The sequence below is a fragment of the Microtus oregoni genome, unplaced genomic scaffold (assembly GCF_018167655.1).
Source record: "Microtus oregoni isolate MIOR12 unplaced genomic scaffold, Mior012 000002F_ref0000024, whole genome shotgun sequence".
Taxonomy (NCBI): Eukaryota; Metazoa; Chordata; class Mammalia; order Rodentia; family Cricetidae; genus Microtus; species Microtus oregoni.
In genome coordinates, this window is record NW_024543061.1 from 1,663,125 (window position 1) to 1,688,154 (window position 25,030).

Sequence of the window (25,030 nt, forward strand, 5' to 3'; positions counted from 1 at the left end):
ACTTGATTGTGATGCATGTGATTACTCTTTCTATGTTTACCCTCCAGTGCTTTCTTTCATTCCCTTCCAGCCCCTTCCAACCCCTCTTTCTAACAATAGGTGCCCTTTCTTCTGCATGGCTCTTTCCTACCTTGCTTGTCTTCTCCCTTTAAGGGCTTGTGGAGGTGGTCATAGCTGCTGTGTCCATGATTGCATTAGTCACATCACAGACAGAAGCAGACCTTTACTTTACTCCTTCACACCCCTAGCTTCCACTGTCTTCCCATGCTCTCTTCTGCGATCCAGAGCAGGTGAGATTTCCCATTTACAGCCAGTCACTCAAACATGAGATAGTCTTAGCACTTAGACCAATTATAAGTCCCTGCTTTGATCATCTATCATCCACTGCCAAAAGAAGCTTTTCAGAAGGAGAGGGAAAGCTAACTGGTATATGGGTATAAATGTAACTATTTAGAAAGCAATCATCTGTATGTCCATTCAGCAAAACAGCAGCAGTAAATTCCTCACATAGTGTAAATGCTCTTGTCACACAATCCACCTAGGTTTACAGTCCCAGGTATACCCTCATTCATATAGAGTGGGCCTCAAATCCAATTAGTGAGTCATTGGTTATCCCCAGAATATTCATGGCTCATCTGTATCATTTGGTTTATCCAGTCAGAAAATTCAGCATTGTACTGCCATGCTTGGTATAGTATTATCTGGCTTAATACATTTTCCTAAAAGTTTCACAATTTACCTTGCTTTTAACATTTAAAAGTTTGCATTGTGTAATAAAAATTTTCACTTCATTATATATTTATCAGTTGATTGATATCTAGGCAGATACCACTTCTCACCTATTATGAGTGGAGAAGTAAGGAGCATGGGAACATAAGTCTCTCTGTTATAGGTGTGATGCTCTTTGTTTATATGTCTAAAAGTGCTGTAGCTGGATCATATGATAGTTCTGCCTGTAGATTTTTGGACAGTCTCCACACTGGTTTCTGTAGTAGATATTTATATTCCCACAATAGTATGTGAGGGTTCCCTTTTCTTCCAACGTCTACACAGGTTTCTGTATCAGGTGCACCAATTTGTATTCCCACATAGTACATGAGGGTTCCTTTCCCCCCACTTCCTCAATATCATTTGCTGTTGTTCTCTTGATTATGGTCATTCTGGGATGAGATGAAATATCAAAGTTTTTTTTTTTATTTTCCCTGAAAGGTAAGGGTGTTGAAGATTTTTAGAAAACTTTTACTAGCCATTTGATTTTTTTCTTTTGAGAACTTTTTTCAGTTACATAATCAGTTTATTGGTCGGGCTGTTTTTTAATTTTTTATTTCTTTGTATATTCTACCTACTAATCCTCAGTTAAATGCATATCTGACAAAATTTTTCTCTTATTTTTTTTAGGTTTTATATATATTAGTTATAACAGTAAGGACTTGGGGTATTCATTTTATTTCTTTATGGTTTTTGCTTTCATATCGGATATGGTAGCTAGGTTTTTCAGGTTGGCATGCCCTATCGTTCTGTTTTCTAATCACATCTTTGCATACTGGTTTTCAATATACCCTGATTTATCTTGTCTGTTCCTAACTCCACCTCTGTTATTAGCCATTCTCTAAAGAGCCCTGCATCTCTCCATTATACAACAGGATTATCTTCGCTGATCTGAGTGTGGGTAATTGTCAACTGGCAAAAACATTATTTATGTTCCAGAAGTTTCGACCACAGGATTTAGTCCAGAGGTTTGATTCATATAGCAGGTTTATATAGCAGGTACGTTTATATGATTTTGCGTTATATACTTCTGGAGTCATTGTTACTGTTTTATTACCTTTTAAATATTTATAAAACTCTGAAAATTAGATTATGGTTGGATCCATTTTAGCAACAAGAACAAATCTTTCTAAAATGGATTTAACTTGGATTTGTTTTCTAAATGAGTTTCAGCGTGGCTGCTGCGATGTAAAGAACTCACCAGGTGTGACTATCTGGTGGGTTTTTTTAATCACATCTAAAATTTGTTTCTCTTCTTTTTATGCTGTTATCCCATCTCTCTAAGAAGTATTTTTTCTTTTGTTTGTGTGTGTGTGTGTGTGTGTGTGTGTGTGGTGTAGGATCAGAATATCCAAGTTTTTAGAAACTGATATATTTCCAGAATTGTGATTTATTCATCCACTAAAAGAAATACAATGACAAGAAAGCTATAATGCTGATATTAATAGAATAATTCTTATTTAATATGATATTCAGGAAGAATAATTTTATCAGGAGGCTGCCTAAGAGTATGGATCACAACACTAGAAACTTCTAATTCCCACACTGAATGCCATGCTGTCAAATTCCTTGATGCCCTTTCCCCTGATGACATCACCTCTGCCTCTAGGAGCAGAGACTTCAGGAGGAGTTTGGTTTGCTGTCTCAGTCACTGTTCTCTGAAGAGACACCATGACATAGGCAGCTCTTATAAAAGAAAGCATTTAATTGGGGGCTTGTTTTCAGTTATATGGTGTTAGTTGTGATCATCATGGCAAGAAGAAGAGAAACATGGCAGTGGAGAAGTGATGTGGGAGTGTCATATCAATCTGTTGCTTTCATTGGTTAATTAATAAAGAAACTGCTTGGCCTGATAGGTTAGAACATAGGGGGGTGGAGTAAACAGAACAGAATGCTGGGAGGAAGAGAAAGTGATCTCAGACTCCATTGCTCTCCTCTCTGGGGCAGATGCGGTGAAGCAAGCCGCCAGGTCAGACATGCTGAATCTTTCCCAGTAAGACTGGTGCTACACAGATTACTAAATATGGGTTAGGCAAGATAAGTTATCACCTCGTGGTGCTACACACATTAATAGAAATGGGCCAAGCAGTGTTTATATGAATACAGTTTGTGTGCCATTATTTTGGGGAATAAGCTAGACAGGCGGCTGGGCGCTGGGTGGCAGGAACGAGGCCCGCAGCTCCTTCTACAGAGAAGTAGCTGAGTGTTTTACATTCTGATCTGCAGGTAGCTAGTGGAGAAAGAAAGACTAAGCCTGGTGTGGGCTATTGAGATCTCAACCCCACCCCAAGTGACATCACTCCCCCAAATAGCCATACCCCCTATTCTTTCCCAAGCAGTTCAACTAACTGGGAACCAAGCATTTGAACGTATGAACCAATGCAGACATTCTCATTCACACCACCACACTTGCTTCTGGCTTCTGGGTGCATGCTTCTATTTCAGAAAGTTGATGTAAAGATGAAATAAAATAAAAAATATCAATGTCTTTAAACAGTCACTGTTTGGATCCGACCAACACAGGGTTCAAAAATTCCAGGGTAGGAGCATGAGGATTAGAAAAACTAAGCAAAAGGAACAGAAGAAACAGAAACACAGGATATCATCAAGAAGGAAATTCAGTGAATGCTGAAATCTCCTATGTTTATTTTTTATACATTTATATAACCCAATCCAAAAGTGGGAGAGGTAGGCAAAGGACTCTTTTAGTATTATTTGAAAGGAATAAACAGGGCAATTACCCATTTCAATACTTGAGGTATCAAACAACTATATCCTTAGTTAAGCCTTCTGTTATTAAGTCAAGACATGTAATGACCATGCCTTAGACCGAGTATCCTCTCAGTAACCACTCCCTGGGTCAAACCTCCTGTTACCTTCTTGATGGAGCAAGAATGGGCTTGAATTCTGTGACGTTTGGGCAAGGTAAAGAAGATGCACCTCTGTGGGCCATCTTAATACCCAAAACACCCAGTAACTACATTCTTGGTCAGGAGGATCTTGTTTGTCGTCACACCTTATGTCAGACTTGCCAATAACTTTGCAAAAGAAAGAGTAGGTTATGTTCATACTCTGTGACCTTTAGTCAAGGTGCAGCAGGCCCACATCTGTGGACCCCCACAATTCACTTCCAGATAGTGAGAATTGGATGAATGATAGCTACAGTAAGGTCCCAAATATATCCCTAAGAGCAGTGTAAAGCTACACTCAGCATTTCAAACACAGTGGCTGCAGTCTTACTCTGGCAGAACTAATACTGACCTTCTACAGTGGGTGAGCAGGCATTTATCTGCAAAATAGAGTTTTCAGTCTGAAATAGCAAAGTTGGAAACTGAAACCCCTACACTAATCATTATGACTGAGTGGATGCTGTGCTAAAGACTAAGGTCTATTTTTTAAATAATTTGATTAAAAACTAAGAACAGGTTAGTGTCTGGTAGGGGTTGTCAGATGTAAGTATGATGATCAAAATATTTCTATAATATTATTATATTAGAAAATCCTTACTATTTAATTAATAGGTATTTATGTTCATTTTTATCTGAATGTTTAAATTTCTGAGTTTTTTTTTTCTTCAAACGCAGCTCTGTTTGGAACTGAAAGAGCAGTCTGTAAAATCGCAGAGATTATGATTGAAATGGCCCCTTCAACAGCTGTGTCTCAAGAGCAGAACTGCAGCAAGGAGAGCCTTAATAAGGCCATGACTCAAACCATTGTTCACATAGTCATCTAGGATCTGAGTCTTCAGACATGAAGGAGAAGTGAAATATCCATCAATTAGCTTGTGCTGGTGAGTAGATTGTCACCAAAGATTATGGCAACATCATCATCAATCGCTTTCTGCAGTTTTAATTTTCTTTGCTTAGACTTATCAGTTTTCCGGCAGGATGGAAGTAAAGTCTCAGACCCTTACCTGATTCCCTCCTTAGCGGCCAGGAGCTGTGGAGGACAAGAGTTCAGCTCGCTAGAACTCATATAAATGCTGAGTGAGAGTGATACAGGGTTCTGTGGCTGGAAAGGAAATTCCTGGAGCAAGATGGTCAGCTAGGATAGCTGGTACCATTGAGATCTGGGTGTAGCTGGGAAATTCTTTCTCAATGAGGAATGAGGAGAAGCATTCAAAAAGATTCCCAATATCAACAGCAGACCTCCACACACATATGCACACACATGCACCTGTACACAGAGGTTTGTCTCCATGTGAAAACATGCCTGGATGCCTGTACCTATACACATACACAAGCAAGGAGTATTTAATGTTTAAAATATAGAACAGAACACATGCCAGATACACACATAGTAGTGATAAATAAAAGACAAATATATGAGGAGTCAATAGAAATAATAAAAGAGAAGTAAGAAAGGCAGGGTACTATGTGAAGGAGAGATCAGGTGCATGGCAAGGCAAGAATGTGTTATTCTTTTTCTAAAGGTTGTTCTGGATAGGACTTTCTGGCAACAAGGTGTGTGCACAGACATCTAGTTTGTTCAAGAGTATATGCCCCATGTCCTCAAATGTGATCTAAATCAAACATGCTATAGTCCTTGAGGTCAAATGACAGTTGCTCAGAATTCAATTCAATAAAAAGGCTACCATTTTCCTTCCATAAAGAGAGAGAGAAACCATTCCTCTTTTCCTAAAGAGCCTATGACACTGATTTGTTTTCAGACGAGATTATTAGCTGTACACTATAGGATAATTGGGTTGACACGATCAATATCCACATAATAAACGAAAAAAAAAGGTTGTTTTTCAGGGCTGGGGAGATTACTCAGTGGTTAAGAACACTGGATGCTCTTCCAGAGGTCCTGGGTTCAATTTACAGCAACCACGTGGTGGCTCACAATGGGATCTGATATCCTCTTCTAGCATGAACACAGAGCATTCACACCACACCAAAAAAAAAAAAAAAATGCTTCTCAGATCACTGGTTTAAATAGCAGATGCCACCAGCAGAAATTTATTATCAAATTACATTAAGATTGGATGACTAATTTAGATCACATTTCCAGGGAAACCTGATAACAAGATACACACGAAACGTATTAGCCCTTTGATGTTTGTGTTAGTCTTCTTGCTTCCTTTATTAATTTATTAAAGCCAAGGAGCTGAAAGACAATATCTTAGTCACTGTTCTATTTCTGTGGAGAAATGCATGAACAAGGCAATTCTTAAAAGATAAAGCATTTGATTGCATGCTTACTTACAGGTTCAGAGGCTTAGTACATTATCATTGTGGCACTCAGACAGGCTCTGATACCTTTACATCTTTAACTTTAGGCAGAGATGGAGAGATGGGGCGGGGGGAGGAAGGGAGAGAGGGAGGGAGGGAGAGAGAGAGACTGAGCCTGACATGTGCTTTTGAAACCTCAAAGCCTATTTCCAGTGACATATCTCCCCAACAAGACCCCACCTCCTAATTCTTCCCTGAAAGCTCATCAGCTGGGGGCCAAGCATGCAGAATGTATGAGCCTATGGGTAGCTATTGGATCTTCAAGTGGTTTGTGTATTAGGATAACTATGACCTCATAAAATGAACTGAGCAACATTCCTTCAATTTCTATCTTGTGGACTAATTTGAGGAGCATTGGCATTAACTTTTATTTGACAGTCTGGTATACTATGTTCAAACCATCTATTCCTGCGCTTTTTTCTTTCTTTAGTTGGTAGATTTTAATTGCTGCTTCTATTTCATTAGAGGTTATTAAGTCCATTTAAATTGCTTATCTGATCTTTATTTAACTTTGGTAAACAGCATGTGTTGAGAAAATTATTCATTAGTTTTAGATCTTCCAATTTGTTTTAGTATAGGTTTTTAATTATGTCCTTATGGTTCTCTGGGTTTCCTCTGTGTCTGTTGTTATGTATAATTTTTCATTTCTGATTTTGTTAATTCGGATATTCTTTCTCCCCCTTTTAGTTAATTTGGATAAGAATTGTTAGTCTTACTGAGTTTCTCAAAGAATAAATGCTTTGTTTCATTGATTCTTTGGATTATTTGTTTGTTTGTATTAGATACGAGTTCGATTATTTCTTACTATATATTCCTTTTGGGTGCTGTTTCTTCCTTGTGTTCTAGATATTTCAGGTGTGCTATTAAGTTACCAGTATGAGATCTTTCCAATTTTTTTAATGTAGGCACTTAGTACTGGGAATTTGCCACTTAGAACCACCTTCATTGTGTCCCGTAAGTTTGGGTTTGCTGTGAATTTATTTTCATTCAACTTTAGAAAGTGTTTAGTTTTTCTAAACTTATATACTGATCCATTTTTTTTTCATTCAGTAATGAGTTTTTCAGTTTCTATGAGATTGTAAGCTTTCTGTTGTTTCTGTTTTTGTTGATATCCAGCTTTAATCTGTGGTGGTCAGATAGGATGCAGGGTGTTATTTCAAATTTCTTCTATCTGTTGATGCTTCTTTTGTGTTCGAACCTGAAAAACACGTTTTCCCTAACTTTCATTCTTAAGAAAATAAAGGAACCTGGGAACTGTTGTGTTTTATAACCGGTCTCCTCTCCACACATATAAGTATCTTATGACTTCTGTCATCCCAGAGCTCACATGCTAAAGTCCTGACTCCCAGTTTTTCAACATACCTGTAATCAGAATGAGGGTCTTTAAAAGTCCATTTGTTAAAATACGGGATTATCCCATCTAGCTAGTGTCCTTACAGGAAGAATAAAAAATGACTAGTCACAGATTCATTGCATGTAGAGGAAAGACCCTGCGAGGGAAAAGCTTCATCTATAAACCACAAACCACAAGGGATGCCTAGAAGTCACCAGATCTGTCAACACCCTGTCATCGGTCCTAATAACTTGAGACATATAAGAAGATGCATCTTTTCTAAGTTGATGCCAAGTGAAATTTGCCTACTCCTTCTGGAAAGTTTTGAAAATCAGAAACCCTCTTTGTTCTGATGTTTTGGGTAAGATCCACAGGCTTCTTCAGGCCTCACCTCTCCCTGGATTTTGAAGGGATGGCTCCCTTCCCCTTTTCCTACAAGCCCCTATCATATTATTTCTAGTGTGATGTATTGTTTTTTTAATTACTCTTCACTTTAAGATATTGACATCGCCTATCCTAACTTAGCCTGTGTGACTCCTGGCACAGAGGAAGTAGTAGAGGAGAACATAAACTTGATATGTAGTTCCAGTGCCAGGGCAGTGGGGTGGCTACATGAGGTCATTCAGCACAGCTACTTATAAACTTGACAGGGGGTGAATCATGGCCTGATTGCTGAGAGAGGAAAAGGGGCAACTAGAGGGCTTCAAATTGAAATTGCTTTTAGAGAGGTAAGATTTTTCTTGTTGAACTATCATAAATCTCCCCCGGGAATAAGAAATAGACAAATTATGGTGTGTTTAATTTATGGGGATGGATGTTGATTGAAATAAGAATGCCAACTTACAATGCTTCTTAAATGGAGTGTGCTACCTTCTGTTAATACTTTCTGACTGATATTGCTGTCCACTTTCTCATCAGTAGAACCTGATTAATCTTATCAATAACAACAAATGTCTGTTTTCCTGCTCAATTCCATGTACCATGTTCCATAGCTTTCAGCAACAAAATTTGGGCTATGTTTAAAAATGCAAAACAACAATAAAAATTTCAGCTTTTCATGGTAGCTTGGCAATAAAATTGATCTTGCTATCCTGTTTTGGCAGGTAACATGTAACTGGAAATCTACTAGTTACAGTTTCCCAGAAACTTATTGTTTTCTTTACTTGTTTAAAATGAGAAACTCAAGAGGAATGCATTTGTTACTGCCTGTCCCTTTGCCTTACTACACTGGTGTGATGGTGAGACTTGGAGGCAAAGCTTCTACCTTGCTGGCATAGCAAGAAACAGTTAAATTAGTGAGAAAACTTGAAACATCCTTGTAGACAATTTTCCTTGTTACCAAAGCATAACAACATACAGGTATAGTGTGCTGGATATCTAGGCATGAAATTGCTTCAAATAAGCCACAGGTTATCGTTTCATATTTCCCAATGATGATCAGAAGATAAAGTGTAATAATTATGCTTTATTTGGTAAATATCATGTATACCAAATTCTTGGAAACACTGAAACAATGAAAAGCACAGGGCTTATTATGTTTTGCTGACTTGAAAATACTTACTACTTTTGTCAACCTTCATCCTGCCCTACCCTTTTCCTCCAGGTTTCCTCTTTGGCTTGTGATCTCATGTTTCCAGGGGAAGAGAACAAATCAGGGAGAATAGAAGTGACAAAAGAGTGCATTTGACATTAGAATATTACGTGTGAATTGAATAGGAAAAGCTGGGTAAAAAAATATGAATTCTACTTTTGATATTTGATTTAGTTGGGACAAGACTTCTTAAGGTTCTCTTTGAAACATTTTGGGTCTCACGTTTAGAAATATGTATATTTTCCTGGTAAAATTAAGGAGAACATTTGAACTATGGTTGTGGACTGAACAAAGTTACTCCCAGAATCAATCTCTCTCTTTTTCTCTCTCTCTCCCTCTCTCTTTCACACATGCATATGCATTATTGGTGTACATTATTAGATTCAGAGATGTGTGTATATTTTACTTCTCAAACATTTGTGTTACAATTTCCATTGATGGAAACACATAAACATAGACATTGGCATCTAGACCATGTGGGAAAGCCATCCAGTCCTTGGGCATCTAGACCATGTGGTAAGGGAATCCAGTCCTTGGGCTTTCATCACAAGCAAACCAATCTTAAACTCTAAGTTTGCATGCAACTGTTTGGAAAAAGTTTGCCAATGGAGAAAGGATATTGTTATCTCTTTATATAAATGACTTAGAAGATTTCATAATTTTGAATTGATGAGAGGAAGCAGAATTGAATGTTTTCCTAATGATGCATGCTTTTTCACAGAATTTTGCTGAATGCTATATTCATGTGGGCAAATTTGAAGCTTTGTGAATGTGATCGTTTTCAATGTATAAGAAACCTTTCCATGAACCAAAATGACAGAAAGACCTGGGAGTTATTCTGTTCTCCAAGTGTTTTCTGGGTTTTTATTGTTGTTGTTGTTGTTGAGGGGGTTGTTTGTTTGTTTTGCTTAGTTCATCCCAAACTGGAAACAAACAGCTTAGCAGAACTGAAACAAAAATGTTGGCATTTCTTGGAGCAGATGTTATGGTTAAATACAAGGCTTACATAATTCCCTTTATTGACAACCAAGACTATGTTATAAAAGGCAAACCACACAAACATCATGTTAAAACACATTTAATATTTGGAAGAAAATGCCAACTTGTGATGCCTCTTCAGTTGAAGCATATGCTCTGTTTGTGCTTTTTTTGGTAGCCATTGCTCCCCACTTTATAAATGTACAAGGTTCAATGTTGTGGGTCACCTATTTTTTCAAAACTGAGAAATTAGAGAATTATTTTCTCAGCTTTGCATAATTCTTCCTATTTTCCCTTTCCTTGATTTCTTATCTTCTTTCCTTTCCTTACTACCATTCTGAACAAAATATCTTTGTCTGTCTCCCCATATACCTTGGGTTCAGGTCCACTGCCTTCTGGCCTTCACCTTAACTCCTTTATTTCATATTTTAATGCTGTTTTCCTACTCTGGATGCTGGAATGGATAGTGATTCTTTATAAAGATTCTCAAAAGATGTTTATGAAACACTTTACACAAGTAGCACCAAGTTGATTATCATCCAGGATGTTCCCTCCAAACTACATTACTATTTCAAACTGTTTCTATTTTGTTCATTCATCAAAATTCCAATATCCATGTAATTTTCAATTTTAAATAAAGAAAAGATTATGAAATACGAGCTACTGCATAACAATGTGGAGACAAATTAATGAATAATGAAGCTTGATGAGACAGATACAAGGTTGCTAATCATTTTTAAAAGTCACTCATTATTCTGGAGAATTTCCATTTCTGCTTCTTATGACAAACAGAAACATTGACTTTACCATCAGCAACAGGATGAAAGGATTTGAAGTTGGAAAGTCAAATGATGGGTCTCCATCCCACTTCCCAGGGCCCTTTCCCTTCTGCTGCAGAGAGAAGTGAGGGGAGAGGGAATGTCAGGAAAACAGCTTGATGCACTGCGGCTGCTCTTCCTCTCAGCCTTAACCATTTTCCGAGAGATGGTGTCTAAAGAAAGGTAGTAAGTAAGTAGTTTTCTCATTCTCAGGTATTAACATTAAATTAATTCACTTTCAACTTAGTCAGTCTACAAAGTAATGGATTTCCACATGAAGTTTCTATACATATTTCATTTTATACGCATTTTCACTCCCCTCTCGTTCTCCTTCTCTTGCTGAAACCCTTCTCAAGGAGTTCTCTCTGGTTTTCATTTCTTTTCATGAGTGGTCTGCTAGGTTTAGAGTATTTTGATCAAGTGTGGTTGCTATAACAGGGCCCCAGACCTCAGTAGCCCCCAGACCTTAGCACTACTGACTCCATAATAGAAGGACCATTCAGGCTATAATACTCAGTGGGTAAATATCACCAGTTGCCAAAACTAAAACAAAAGCCTAATCCATGAAAGACCATATAGTCCTGGGAAAGTCTCAACTGTACTAACCTTTTTAGATTTTGTAGCTCTGATTCTGGATAAGCATTCTTGCTAACTGAAGTATGGAAATCTACAACATGGTTTTTGTACTTAAAAGGTCATCCTGAGAAAGGTTCAATACTATACTGGGATCCTGAATACCTAATGTAGTCAACAGTTAATAAACACTCTTTACTGGTTTAAGTCCATACTGAAGCAATCTTCTCTGATGAATACCCCACAACAGGTGGTAGATTACTATTATTATTAAAGCAAATGAAATTCCTCAGTCACTACACCATTGAAAAATGGCATCCCTTCCCATGACAATTATAACTAGTTGTCACTGTCCCTCAGGGAGATGTAGGGCCACATGAGTTCATTCCCCATCCATGATGACAGGCATTTTTATTCATGGCTGACAAGGAAGCAGAGAATGAGCAGGAAGAAGAAGAGGGAGAATCCAGGGATGATATCTCCCCAGGGATGTGCTTTCAGGAGTTCCTCTTTCCACTTGGCCCCAGTTTTCCAGACTCTTGTAGAATATCAAATATTCAATTCTTAATCTGTAGGGACACTCCATATTCAAATCATAGATAGCATCAACCAGGGAGCAAAGCCGGTAGTAGGCATTAGATGGCCCATCTGTTATAATATAATTGTTGAAAAGCTGAAGAATAGTGGTGGGGAAGAGGAGACAAGGATACCTCAGGCACTTGTCTAGGATTGTAACTTAGCACCTTCATCATTGCAAGCAGCATAGTGGTTTCTCAGAAATCCAGAACGAAACTCTGATGGAATTTGTCAGTGATGCTGGCATTGAGAGATCTCCATGCTTTTGCTCATTGCAGCACTACTCACAATAGCTTTGGCTACCTAGGTGTCCAGAAATTAGTGAAAAACTATCATCCTATCTATAACAGAATTCTGGAAAAGCATAGAGAATGTGGCATTTTTGAAAATACGGGATCTAAAAGACCATACAAACAAGAGAGTATAATAGTGACAGCTACAGAGACACACTGCTTCTACTGAACAAAGCGACGAAGTCCAAGAGATGTTCTTTGGAGCATGGAGGATACTATTATATTTTTGAAAATCTGGAGCAAACATACTAATAAAGAAGTGAAGAATATGTGCATGTGGTGGCCTGCATTAACCATTGCATGTTATCTGTGGACTTTCAGTCATCATTTCTATATCATAAGTATAAAAAATCCTATAAATTAAAAATATTCAATTTTAAAATGCCAATAAATATGGTCAACAAGGTGACTGAGCAACTAACGATGTTTGCTTCCATGCATAAAAGCCTGAATTCTGTTCCCGGAACCACATGTTGGAGGGACAGAATGGACTCCTGATAGTCACCTCCTGAGTTCTGCACAATCTTCTCCCATCACACTGTGAATAGATAAAGTTTAAATTTAGGGCTATATACTGTTTGCCTGCTAATCAAATGCCATTGGGAGAATCTAGTTTATAACAACACACTCTCCCTTTAACTCTCTTTCTGGTTCTTATTTTGGTGACACATTTCCCTATGACATTCTTTTTATTTATTTTTTATTTTTTTATATTTATTTATTTATTTATTTATTTAAGATTTCTGCCTCCTCCCTGCCACCGCCTCCCATTTCCCTCTCCCTCCCCCGATCAAGTCCTCCTCCCTCCTCAGCCTAAAGAGCAATCAGGGTTCCCTGCCCTGTGGGAAGTCCAAGGACCACCCACCTCCATCCAGGTCTACTAAGGTGAGCATCCAAACTGCCTATGCTCCCACAAAGCCAGTACATGCAGTAGGATCAAAACCCATTGCCATTGTTCTTGAGTTCTCAGTAGTCCTCATTGTCTGCTATGTTTAGCGGGTCCGGTTTTATCCCATGATTTTTCAGACCCAGGCTAGCTGGCCTTGGTGAGTTCCCGATAGAACATCCCCATTGTCTCTGTGTGTGGGTGCACTCCTCGCGGTCCTGAGTTCCTTCTTTTTAATACACCTTGATCTCCATATCACTTATTTCTGCCTGACAATATCTGCTGTAGTTTTTAAATTATTTCCCCAGTTGTTTTTAATAGCAAAATGCAAAATGAATATAAGCCATTGTCTGAATGTCTACCTGCTTCTTCTAAACATTGATTAAAAGTTCATTCTGTAAACCCGTTTTCATAACAGCCTCTAACCTATGGGCAAACATTCCTTTTTTCTAACAAGCACTTACTGGTTCATTTTTGTCTGTATTTGGTGAGTGCCTAAATAATTAGTAACACCATCAATCAAAATCTAATTTTTAACTTATTGTCTGCATTAACAAGAGGAGAAATTTGAACAAAGCATGCAGCTCATTAAAAACAGATGATGGCTAATCTTGATGGACAACTCAACAGCATGTAGACTCACCTAGAAAATAAACATCTAAGTGTGTCTATGAAGATGTTTCCAGAGGAATTTAATTGAGGAGGGTAGATCTAAACTATGTGCAAGCAACACTACTTGGCTCCTGAACCATATAAAAAGGAAACACAAGCATATAACTAGCATTTGTTTCTCTAAGCACCATCTGGGGATGCATTGTGACCAGCTGCCTCACATTCCTGCCCCTAGTCCGTCTTTGTGTGAAGGGCTATATATCTCTCAATCCATGAGCCTAAATAAGCTCGTTCTCCTTTAAGTTGTTCTTATCATACATTTTGTTCCAGGTGTTGGACCCTAGCGTCCAAGCACCAAGGAGGATGAGTCGCCCCAAGAGACCATCTCTCATATCACAGCTGATGTAATAAAAGCATGAGGATTTTATTAATTCTGTCATGACAGGGTCTTCCAGCAGTCGGGAGGCTAGAAGACCCTGAATGCCTGGTACAGGCTATTTTTAAAGGGGAAAACACAGAAGGAAGGGGTGTCTGGGGGTTGTTCTTTAACTATTATGATTGGCTTATTCAAAGGGGCTGTTACCAATAATTGGCTGGAGAGTGGTTGCCAGATCAGATGAGGTAAAGGGAAACTTCTGAGGGTCACTTTGCCCCTTCCCAGGGACTAAGTCAAAACATCAGTAACTGAGTCAACACCTAAGGGTTATCATGCCCCTATTCAGGGAGATGGAAAGTTACCAATGTCTCAGTACGTGCATGCATAGCTGTTATGTCCTTGGTTCCCAGGGGAGGAGGGAAGTACTGAAAGTTGTCAGAAATAGCTTCAGAATTGTCTTAAAGTTCTACACAGGGATGAAAATTTAATTAATTCAGAAAATCAGTATCAGTCAATGTGACTGTATCAGGAGCCTTTGGAACAGTAGGAGGTCTATGAAAGTGCTTTAAAATATGGGTTAGAGAAACCTTAGCGTTCTATAAGCAGATCTTGCTGAATCAGTAGAGTGGAAGTTTGGAACACCAGAATATCTAGAGAAGTGGTTCTCAACCTGTAGGTCATAACCCCTTGGGGTAAATGACTCTTTTACAGAGGTCACATATCAGATATCTTGCATATCAGATAATTATGATTCATAACAGTCACACAATTATGAAGTTATGAAGTAGTAACAAAATAATTTTGTCGTTGGAGATCACCACAAAATGAGGAACTGTATTAAAGGGTCACAGTGATAGGATGTTTGAGGACCACTGCCTTAGAGAAATTCAGACAGTAGAGGTCTGGGTTGTGAGGTTATCCAGGAGATCGAGCATCCATCATTAACAGGCTAGAGATCATTTGGGTTACATTTTGACAAAGAATTTGTTCAAATTTTTCTCATGGTTTGGGAACTTGAGTGAGACTGAATTTAAAAGTAATAGACTCTTCCGTTCATGGAGGAGATTTCAAGACAAGCAGCCTGCCAGGCCGGATGTAAGCCAGTTGGGTGGTGGGATGCAGCCCGCCGCTCCATCTACAACAGGGCAGTACTCAGGATGTGACGTTGTCACTGTGTAGTACTGTTATATGTAAAATGAGAGAGAGAAGTCCATGAAAACATGCAACTTAGTGAAGAAAATAGCATTAGTGCTCTAAGGAGGTGTAGAGGAAGCAGGTGTTACTATTACAAAGTTTAACACAATGAATGAGAAACTCACATAGACGGTCCCTTAAGGACAACTCTACTAGTGAAAAACACAAGCATGTAAAAATACAAAGTCATCTTAAAGCAGAGCAACTGAGTTGAAGATCCCCGTAAGGGTGTTCTCTGCTGGAAATGACTGCCAGGGGAGCTGCTGTGTCAGATATGGAGGCCAGAAGACATAGTGCTCATAACCATTGTGGTACTAGGTGGCCAGACTCTATGTGGGGCTGGCAGGATACCTTGTCAATGTTGTCCACATGACACTGGGTTGTCAAGCATGGTAAACACGAGAGTTATAAAGGGAAGAGGGTTTTCATCAAGGTCTCACAGCAGTGGAAGCCAGGTAGTGTGTGACAGGTGGAAGTCTCTTCAACGAGGCCCTGGGTAGTTTTATGAAGCTGTAAAGGGGAAACATGAGTCATACCAGGAACATGAGACATCTGGGAGAACTGTAGGCAGGGAGCATAGCCAGCCCAACAGAGATGATGCAGGTCTGTCATGGTCTAGCCTATGGTTGATACAATCATATGATTTATTTATTATATTCACCCCCTCTCTCCAGCCATGATAATCCCCCCCCCAGACTGAGTTTCTGCACTCTATGTGAGACCCAATGGTGCTGATGATGTAGTCACACAGTCTACAGCTGGTTCCTAAAAGTCAGGGAACTGAATATTGCTTGACAGACCCATAGCTTTGGCTCTCAACTGCTGTGACTCCATACAATTACTTGAGAAAATGTTCTCTGATCCCTGGACTGGAACCACTGCAATTGAATAGTGATTGACATTTACATGAATGTGTGCTTGGATTTTCAGCTGCCATTCAGGATTCTTCTATTACTAGCAAGCATGCTATTGTAGCAGTTTCCCAGAGAGGAGCGATGGGTGGGCTGTGCAGCAGGGGCCATGTATGACATGGCATGCTGGGTTGATTTATTCAGCAAGTTTCTGGTAAAGAAAACCGAGGAAGCAACTGCTGACTGTTGCTGTATCCAGGGAGGTTTGAGTTGCATGTCATAAAGCTTGATTTTTGCATGCACACCCACACACTCCCCTGCAAGTATCACGACTCACACAAACACACAAATAAAATTGGAAAGGAAAGTTCATGGAGTATGCTCATCTATAGTAACCACGAGATGATAAAAACAATGCTTGGCACACAGAACAAAACTAAACCGTGATACAGTTGAAAAAAGGGTCCTCATATGGAAAAGCGTTCAGCAGCTGGGAAACATCTTTCAAATGCCATCTTAGTCATGGGCTAGAACTTTTGCATCCCAACTTCAACTTGATGCAGTCTGAGGTGTTACTGTCTACACAGAAGCTCAAACACTGAGAGGCCACTCAGGGAGATACTGGTCACTGAGCCTTGTAGTCAGCTTCTTAGTTCTAGCAAGGGGCTTCAGGAGCGCTCCAATGGTTTATCAATTAACGTCAAAAGGTAACCGCCTGTTTGCTATTATTCATGTCGAATCTTAACCTACACACATTGGCATTTGAAATTATTTTCAGAAATTAATTTGTAGGTTACCTTGAAAAACAAAGCAAATCAGTAAAGGTGAACAAAATCTTATTTTAAATGAATTGAGAGCTGTCTTTACCTTCTTATCCTGTTTCTTTGTGGTGGTTTAAAATGGGTTCAAAGGCAGTGGCACTATTAGGTATGGCCTTGTCGGAGTGAGTGTGGTAATACTAGAGGAAGTGTGTCACTGTGGAAGTGGTCTTTGAGATTTCTTTTACTCAAGCTTTCCTTAGTGTGATAGGTAGTAGACTTCCTGTTGCCTGCAAGATGTAGAACATTTGGCTATTTCTCCAGCACCATGTCTGCCTGCATGCTGCCATACTCCCCACTATGATGGACTAAACCTCTGAACTGGAGGCACACCCTCTGAATTAAATGTTGTCTTTATAAGAGTTCCCACGGTCATGATGTCTCCTCACAGCAACTTTCTTAGTTAGTAAATCCTAACTAAAAAAGTCTCAGAGGAGAACTATTTATGCAGCAGCACTGTTAAAGTTGTTGTTAATGTTAAAAGGCTATAGTGTTGCCCGATGAGAAGGTCTATTATGCCTCCACCAACATTAGGAAGTATTTCTTGCCCACAGAAGGAGCCCTGAGCATCATTTAAATCACCAATGGGTGAAAGAGCATAGACTCCTGAGGATTCTTCATATACACCCATTGTTTCTTCCCTTGCTGAATGAGTTGCCTCCCAAAATCACAGTCCAATGAAATGAGCAAGTTCTCTGGATGTTATCCGCAGTCGGAGAGTGAGGTCTGAGAAATAAGTGCAAGGTCATTACTAATGAGAGCGACTTTCTCTATGTCAGTGCACTGATATGACAAAGCTGAGCTCTCACAGTGGTAGTGACACTTTGGATAAAGGATGCGGAATCTCAAGAGACAAAGACCCACTGACATGCCGATGCTTGTCAGATGAAATGTCATCTGAATCTGATGATTAGAAGAAAGTGCCAGAGGCAAACTGGGCTTACTACTGTCCTGGAAATGAAAAGACATGTGGCATCCTGTTCTAAATAAAAGTTATTTTTAGTCGCAGAGAGACATGGGAAAGCTGCTTAGAATGGAGCTATTACTGAAGCAGGAAGATGAAGCCTTTTTTCCCAAGGCAGATATTTAAATCTTTAGGAAAAGTTGAAGGAAGTGGAGAGCTGAGGGTAATGCTTAGAGGGTGATGCCTGTGTGGAAGTTTTCCATGGGTATGCCTAAAGGACTGAGACTGATTTACTCAGAAAGGAAGGAAGGACAAAATAGTCATATGGCAAAAAAAAAATGCTCTAACAGCACCATCTTCACCCAGGGAGGACTTTAGATGACTGTACAGAACAGGGAAGTACAAGGCTTCCCATGACACACGCCTGAACAGAGATGATGGGATCACACTTTGTTTAAACACTTCAGTAACAAAAGAACAATGGCCAGCATTCCCTGGTAGGTCCTGTTGGATCTTGTAAGCTCTCCGTTGACCTGATAAGCACTCTATGTTCTGGCACCATAGCCACTAACATTTTTGATTAGTACAATTTTACTAACATTTAAAAATTCACATGATAATATTTGCATATTTACTATCTACTTGTTTTGAAACTATATACTAATCAAACACTAATAGAATTCAAATACTCATTTAATCTGTCTGTACTTTATTACTCTAAACATTTATAATTACTAGTCTCTGTACTAAAATGTATAATAGGCAACATGCCACTTTCTTTAAAACAGCCCACATTTTTATTGCTTAAAGTATAGAAGTATGATATTTACTTGAAAAGTTTCCATTTGGTTCCATTTGTTGGTTGGTTAGTTTCTCATAGGGGTCCCTTTTGCCTGGTATATCTTGGATCTATTTTTGCATCTAATCTTGAATGCTTGCTCCTTCTGCCTCAACCTCTCCTGTGACAGAGATGCACTGAAATAACCAATGAAACTACACATTCGAAATAACTTTATAACTATTCTTTTGCAGTTCTGGCTGTTATATCAAGTGTCCTGCTGGTGGCTAAACAAGACCTCTCTCTATAAATGAACTACATGTTCAGCCTAATTAAAATAAAAGCCATAACAGAAAAATAAAAAGCAAGTGGGCACTGAAGTAGCTGTAGGTGATCTTGATAGATTTATTTTCTGCAAACTCAGATCACTGCAGGGAGGGACAAATGCTATACACCATGTCATACAGTAAGAACACAGCCACCTCTTCATGAGCAATTTGCCAGAACCAAGGGCTTTGAGAAGGTTAAACCAATATTGAAGAATATTTTTGCATATTTTTGTGAATAAGTGGCTGTCCTTTGCTGTAGATTTTCACTGTAGCTAACTTCCCTTCTGTTACATATTTGGGAATTAATTCCCACATTTCAGAACCATTTCCCCCTCATTACATGCGAAAATAGTTTCTCACTACCAGGCCTCCATTCTTCTCTCCTAGGTAAATACAGAGATCTGCCTTTCTGCACTTACCTTTATCAGCAGGCATTTGGTCAGTGCTTAGTGTCAGCATTCCATATACAGTATTCACAGATCTCAAAAGACAAAGAATTAATGCCTGCCCAAGTTGCTGCTCTGGTTTTACCCCAAGACCAGAATGGCTGATAATAGCATATCCCAGAACTGATAATTTAGAGGCATGAGTCCCTTCTTTGTTTCTATCACCTAAAACAAAACTCCAGACCTAGGCCCATAAAAACTATGGCATCTTGTATATGTACTATCTGATCAAGAACCATGGCTTCTCTCTGACTGTTTACATAGGTTTCTTGGTTACCCGATTCTATACATGCTGGGAGAAAAGAAATGGCACACTGATTAATCAACCCACACCCTATACATAATTTCACTGAAAGTAAACCTCTTAGCTCTTTACTAACCACCTAAAATATAGTATAGTGCACTAACCTTTACTTCTAGAATTCCCTGATGATTTAATTCCTTTTTAAACTAACTTTCTCCATTAAGGAGTTCATCAGGTGTGCACTAGCCACTCCCACCATTGCAGCCACAAATCTCTGTGTGTGCATGAAAATCTTACCTGATTTTTAATGGGCAAAAGAATCCCAGCCCTGGAACCTTTTAGGGCTGGGGAATTGCTGTTTTCTAAGGTATATATAACTGGGACCACTTGTAATAGAAAGAATTGATAAACATGAGAAAGAAGAGAAGGAAGAAGAATAAAGAATCATGGACATATAGAACTTGTGAGCGGACATTTTTACCCTCAGATTTTTTTTTTAATTCTAATTGGTCTTTTTGTTTTAAGATTTATTTATTTATTTATTTATTTATTTATTTATTAAGTATACAGTGGTCTGCCTGCATATGTCCCTGCAGGCCAGAAGAGGGCACCAGACCTCATTACAGATGGTTATGAGCCACCATGTAGTTGCTGGGAATTGAACTCAGTACCTTTGGAAATGCAGCCAGTACTCTTAACCTCTGAGCCATCTCTCCAGCCCTACCCTTAGATTTTTAGCACGCTCCTTTAGCTTACCATGACATCTTTAATTGAGCCCTGAAAGGAAGTCTGAAAGGCTGGGACTTTAAGGCTTCTGTTAAAAGGTGTAGAGACTACTTGCTACATTGGGAGCCAGGAAAGACCAACAGTATCCAAAAACTTTGCCTCTGAACATATAAACACAAGTAATACAAAGAAGAAAAAATAAGAAGGAGAAGGAAAAGGAGCAGAAGAAGCAGAAAAAGCAAAAGCAGCTGCAGCAACAGCAGTAGAAGAAGAAGAAGAAGAAGAAGAAGAAGAAGAAGAAGAAGAGGAAGAGGAAGAGGAAGAGGAAGAGGAAGAGGAAGAGGAAGAGGAAGAGGAAGAAGAAGAAGAAGAAGAAGAAGAAGAAGAAGAAGAAGAAGAAGAAGAAGAAGAGCAACAGCAAGGGGAAAAGGAAGAGGTTAAAAAACTCTAAGGCTTTTATTTCAGGAGACACGTGACAGCTAGAATACTTTCAAGCCTGTGTTACAAAATGCATGTGTTACATATGCATGTGCTCATCTAGGGAAAATTAAGCAAGCCATTTTAAATTGTGAAGTGATCGTATGGTGCTTAACAAAAATGAAATTCCAATGTATGACTTTATAATGTGGAGGTACACCTGCCTTCACTCAAATGGAAGTAGGTTTGTTGTAAGAGTCTAAGTTTAGCTGGGGTTTGTAAGGGTGGTTATTCTTAGGTATTTATTAAAAATTACTGTTGTTTAGAGTTAAATATGGCTTAGACATTCCCAGGCAAAATTTTCCACTCTGTTCAAATCTCCAGCGGGGACCTACTATTGCTCAGGGCTGTGCAACTAGAAAAGCTTTCAGAGAACGTAGGTGCAGCTGGGATCTTGGAATACAATGCAGTAGGATGAATCGATGTAAGCAATGAGAAAATAAAGAAGTAAATAAATAAGAAAGGCACCAAAGAGGTGTAGAAGACACAGCTGTTAAGGGACACACTAGTGTTTTAACAATAGCCAGATGTTCAATTCTGTGGGGTTTGAAATCAAATTTTTCAAGGCATATAGTTTATAACTTGGTTCAAAGGTTAATGTCTAAAAAATTAAATAGCAATGTGAACTTCTCATTTCTCCTGAGTGAATTTCCATTGTAAGCTAGATTGTGAGCAGTTTATGAGGCCTCCTGCTCATGTTTATGGTGAGAAAGAAGTGCTTATGGGGCTATAATTAAAGGTCACAGAGTTTAAAGGATGCATCTTGGCCTTAACCATGGTTCATTAGACATATTAGTAATTTTCCTAAGGTGTTTCTGAGTTAAGGAACAGCAGTTTCATGTATGAGGTATATGTAACGTTTTGGTCAGTTGTGTCAAAATTCTTAAATTCCAATTAAGAGTTCTGGAAGGGTAGGGAGCTGTTTCCAATTCTACCTTAATTTTCCATCATTCTACCCTGCCTTATCAAGATCATAATGTGATATGAAGAAAGCCCTAATTCGCAGAGGGCAATATTCAACTACACTTGGTGATGGAGGTGGGTCTTGTATTCATCTGTTGCTTTCATTGGTTAATTAATAAAGAAAACTGCTTGGCCTGATAGGACAGAAAATTAGGTAGGCGGAGTAGACAGAACAGAATGCTGGGAGAAAGAAGCCAAGTCAGGCAGTCGCCATGATTCTCCCAATCCAGACAGACACAGGTCAAGATCTTTCCTGGTAAGCCAGCTCGTGGAGGCACACAGATTATTAGAAATGGGTTAGATCAATATGTAAGAGCTAGCCAATAAGAGGCAAGAACTAATGGGCCAGGCGGTGTTTAAAAGAATACAGTTTCTGGGTAATTATTTTGGGGCATAAGCTAGCCAGGCGGCTGGGAGCTGGGGTGGCATGGAAGCGGCCCTCCAGCTCCTTCAACAACTGGGGAAAAAAAACCAGATTCATGAGCATAAAAATAAAGAGAAAACTGAATTTGATGGAGAAATTGGCTCTTGCAAAACTGTGGGAAAACTGGAAGCTTAGACTTTAAATCACTGAATTAGTTACACCAGTAGCATAGAACTGACTTTGCAAAAAAACCACATTTATCTGACAGCACTAGGTGGGAGGCACTGAGTAGCCAGGCTATGGTGGCCAGGATCAAATAGAACAAGTGGATATACTCTTCTCTGAAAAGAAAATGGACAAGTAGTTAAGAAGGTAAGTAATTTGTTCAGTATAATCATATTGGCAGCATGGTGGGGCCAGAATTTGTGGGCCTTGAATATATAACTTTTGTTGTATTGAGGTTCCAAAGATGAATGCCAGGAAGCACTAGGTCAGTGTTGTGGTGCATCATGAGGCATTGTGAGGTACTGTGGGGGCATTGTGTAGCACTGTGTGGCATTATGAACATCATCATGGATCATCAGTCATATCTTGGACACACTGTTCTGCTTGATCAGCATCAGCATTGTGGTGCTTGTGAGGAGATCTGGCTGTTGATATAAATGTTTCCTGATCCCACCATATAACAGTATTACCATCTCCTGATGATTCTGTACTATATAATCTTCTATTGTGATGGAGGAAGGTCATTGGCTAATAAAGGAACTGCCTTGGCCCATTTTATTGGTTAGAAGATAGGTGGGAGGAGTAAACAGATCAGAACGCTGGGAAGAAAAGGAAGTGAGGTCAGACTCCACAGCTCTGCTCTCTGGAGCAGACGCCTGAGAGAGACGCCATGCCCCACTCCCGGGATGAAGCTCCGACCCTGGATGGACTAGGCTAGAATCTCCCTGGTAAGCGAACCTTGGGGTGCCATACACAGATGATTAGAAATGGGCTAAATTAATATGTGAGAATTAGCCTAGAAGAGAATGGGCCAAGCAGTGTTTAAATGAATACAGTTTGTATGTTGTTATTTCGGGCATAAGCTAGCAGTGTGGGCGGCTGGGGTGCTGGGGACGCAGCCCTGCTGCCCTTATTACTACAGATTGGCGCCCAACGTGATGGACTAAACCCACTTAAAAAACCTGAGAAGACTTAAAAATAAGGGAGCGAGAGTTTAACACAGATTTTTGCTGTTTGTTGGTGGCGTGCTGTAGAGAGATTTCCTGATTCGGCAACAGTAGCAGAAAAAAACGCTGTGTCATTTTAAAGCACGACTTCCTGGGGCTGTGCCGCCATTGCGATCTCTGTCTGGCTCCTATGGGAGACAGAGTTTTTGAATAGAGCATTTGGAGTAAAGTGCTACGATTTGTTTGATGGCAACTAGACTCACTGTGTTCTCGGGTCTGCTCTGCTTGCTAGAGGCAAGCAAGTGCCTCATCTAAGAGAGGCTTCCTGACCCAGCTTCAGCTGCAAAACTCTGCAGCTCTTAAGAGGTTTTGCCATGAAACACTTAAATGGTGTTGACGAAAAGCTGAACGCATGCTTTTCGGTTTTCAGCCGTAGCAGGAAAAAAGCTGCACCGTTTAAAAATGCCGGTTTTCTGGGCTGTCCTGCCAGGGCAAACTCTGACTCTTTTACGCAGGTGGTTCATGCGGTTTGCAAGCACAGGCTGTTGGAGCTCGCTTGCTGGCAGGGACCTTGAAATGCCATACAGTTATGGCAGTAAACATGGCTACAGCCTGTATATCCGCCATGAGGCTGGAAAGCTAAGAAATGGACTGGATCTAGCTGGCAAAGACACGCCTTTAGTCTTACTGAGATCGCTTGGTAAATTAAAGACTCATGTGGTCAGAAAAAGAGAGATATACAGTAAAGAGAGATTCAAAGACAGAGAAAATTTCTGAATGGTTTAAAGTGTGTTAAAAATATATGCAGACTAAAAGTTGAAGTTCTTAAAGTAAAAAACAAAAAAAGGAAGAGAGTTGTTGTGTGTGGTAGCACACGCCTTTAATCCCAGTGCCTAGAAGGCAGAGACAAACAGATCTATGTGAGTTCAAGGTGTAGTAGTGTACACCTTTAATCCCAATGCCTGGGAGGCAGAGACAGGCAGATCTCTGAGAGTTCAACGACAGCCTGGTCTACAGAGTTACTTCAGGTCAAAGATACAGAGAATCTATCTCAAAAAGCAAAAAGTTAAAGTAAAAATAAACAAAATAGAGGATAAAATAAAACGAACAAAGATGGAAAATACACAGAGAATCTTGATACTGTATGCTATTATGCTCTCTTTGAATAGTTTGAATGCTGAGGAAAGAGCAAAAGCTACTAAAAGATATTTGTTTATAAATGCTGCTGAACTAATCCAACATAGATATTTTGAATTTGGATCTAAGGATATGATACTTTGGAAAAGAGATTCTTCTTTTGTTTTCACAGAGGATCACACCTTGTGGATTGCATTTATCCCGATTTGGTATGATGGACCACGCCCTCCTGAAGGGTTGGTGTGAACACCTTCAGAAAATTGCTTTGCTCAACTGCCAACTGAGATGAAACTAGCACACAGGTTATACCATGAAAGACCTAATTAACGACGCCCCCTTTCAACAGGAAGCAGTTTGGAGAGAAAAAACTGTGCCCATATTCCCAAATATGGTTTATAAACGCTCTTTTACATTTTAAGGGGGATATGATATAGATATGAATAATTTACATTAGTATAGATTTTGCTTTATTGATAGAGATTTAAGGTCAATTTTGTTATATGTATAAGTGTTTCTGATTTTGATTAAGGTATTGTGATTGTGTAGTTCATTTAAATATGTACTGTATAATTAAGAAATATAGGTTGTT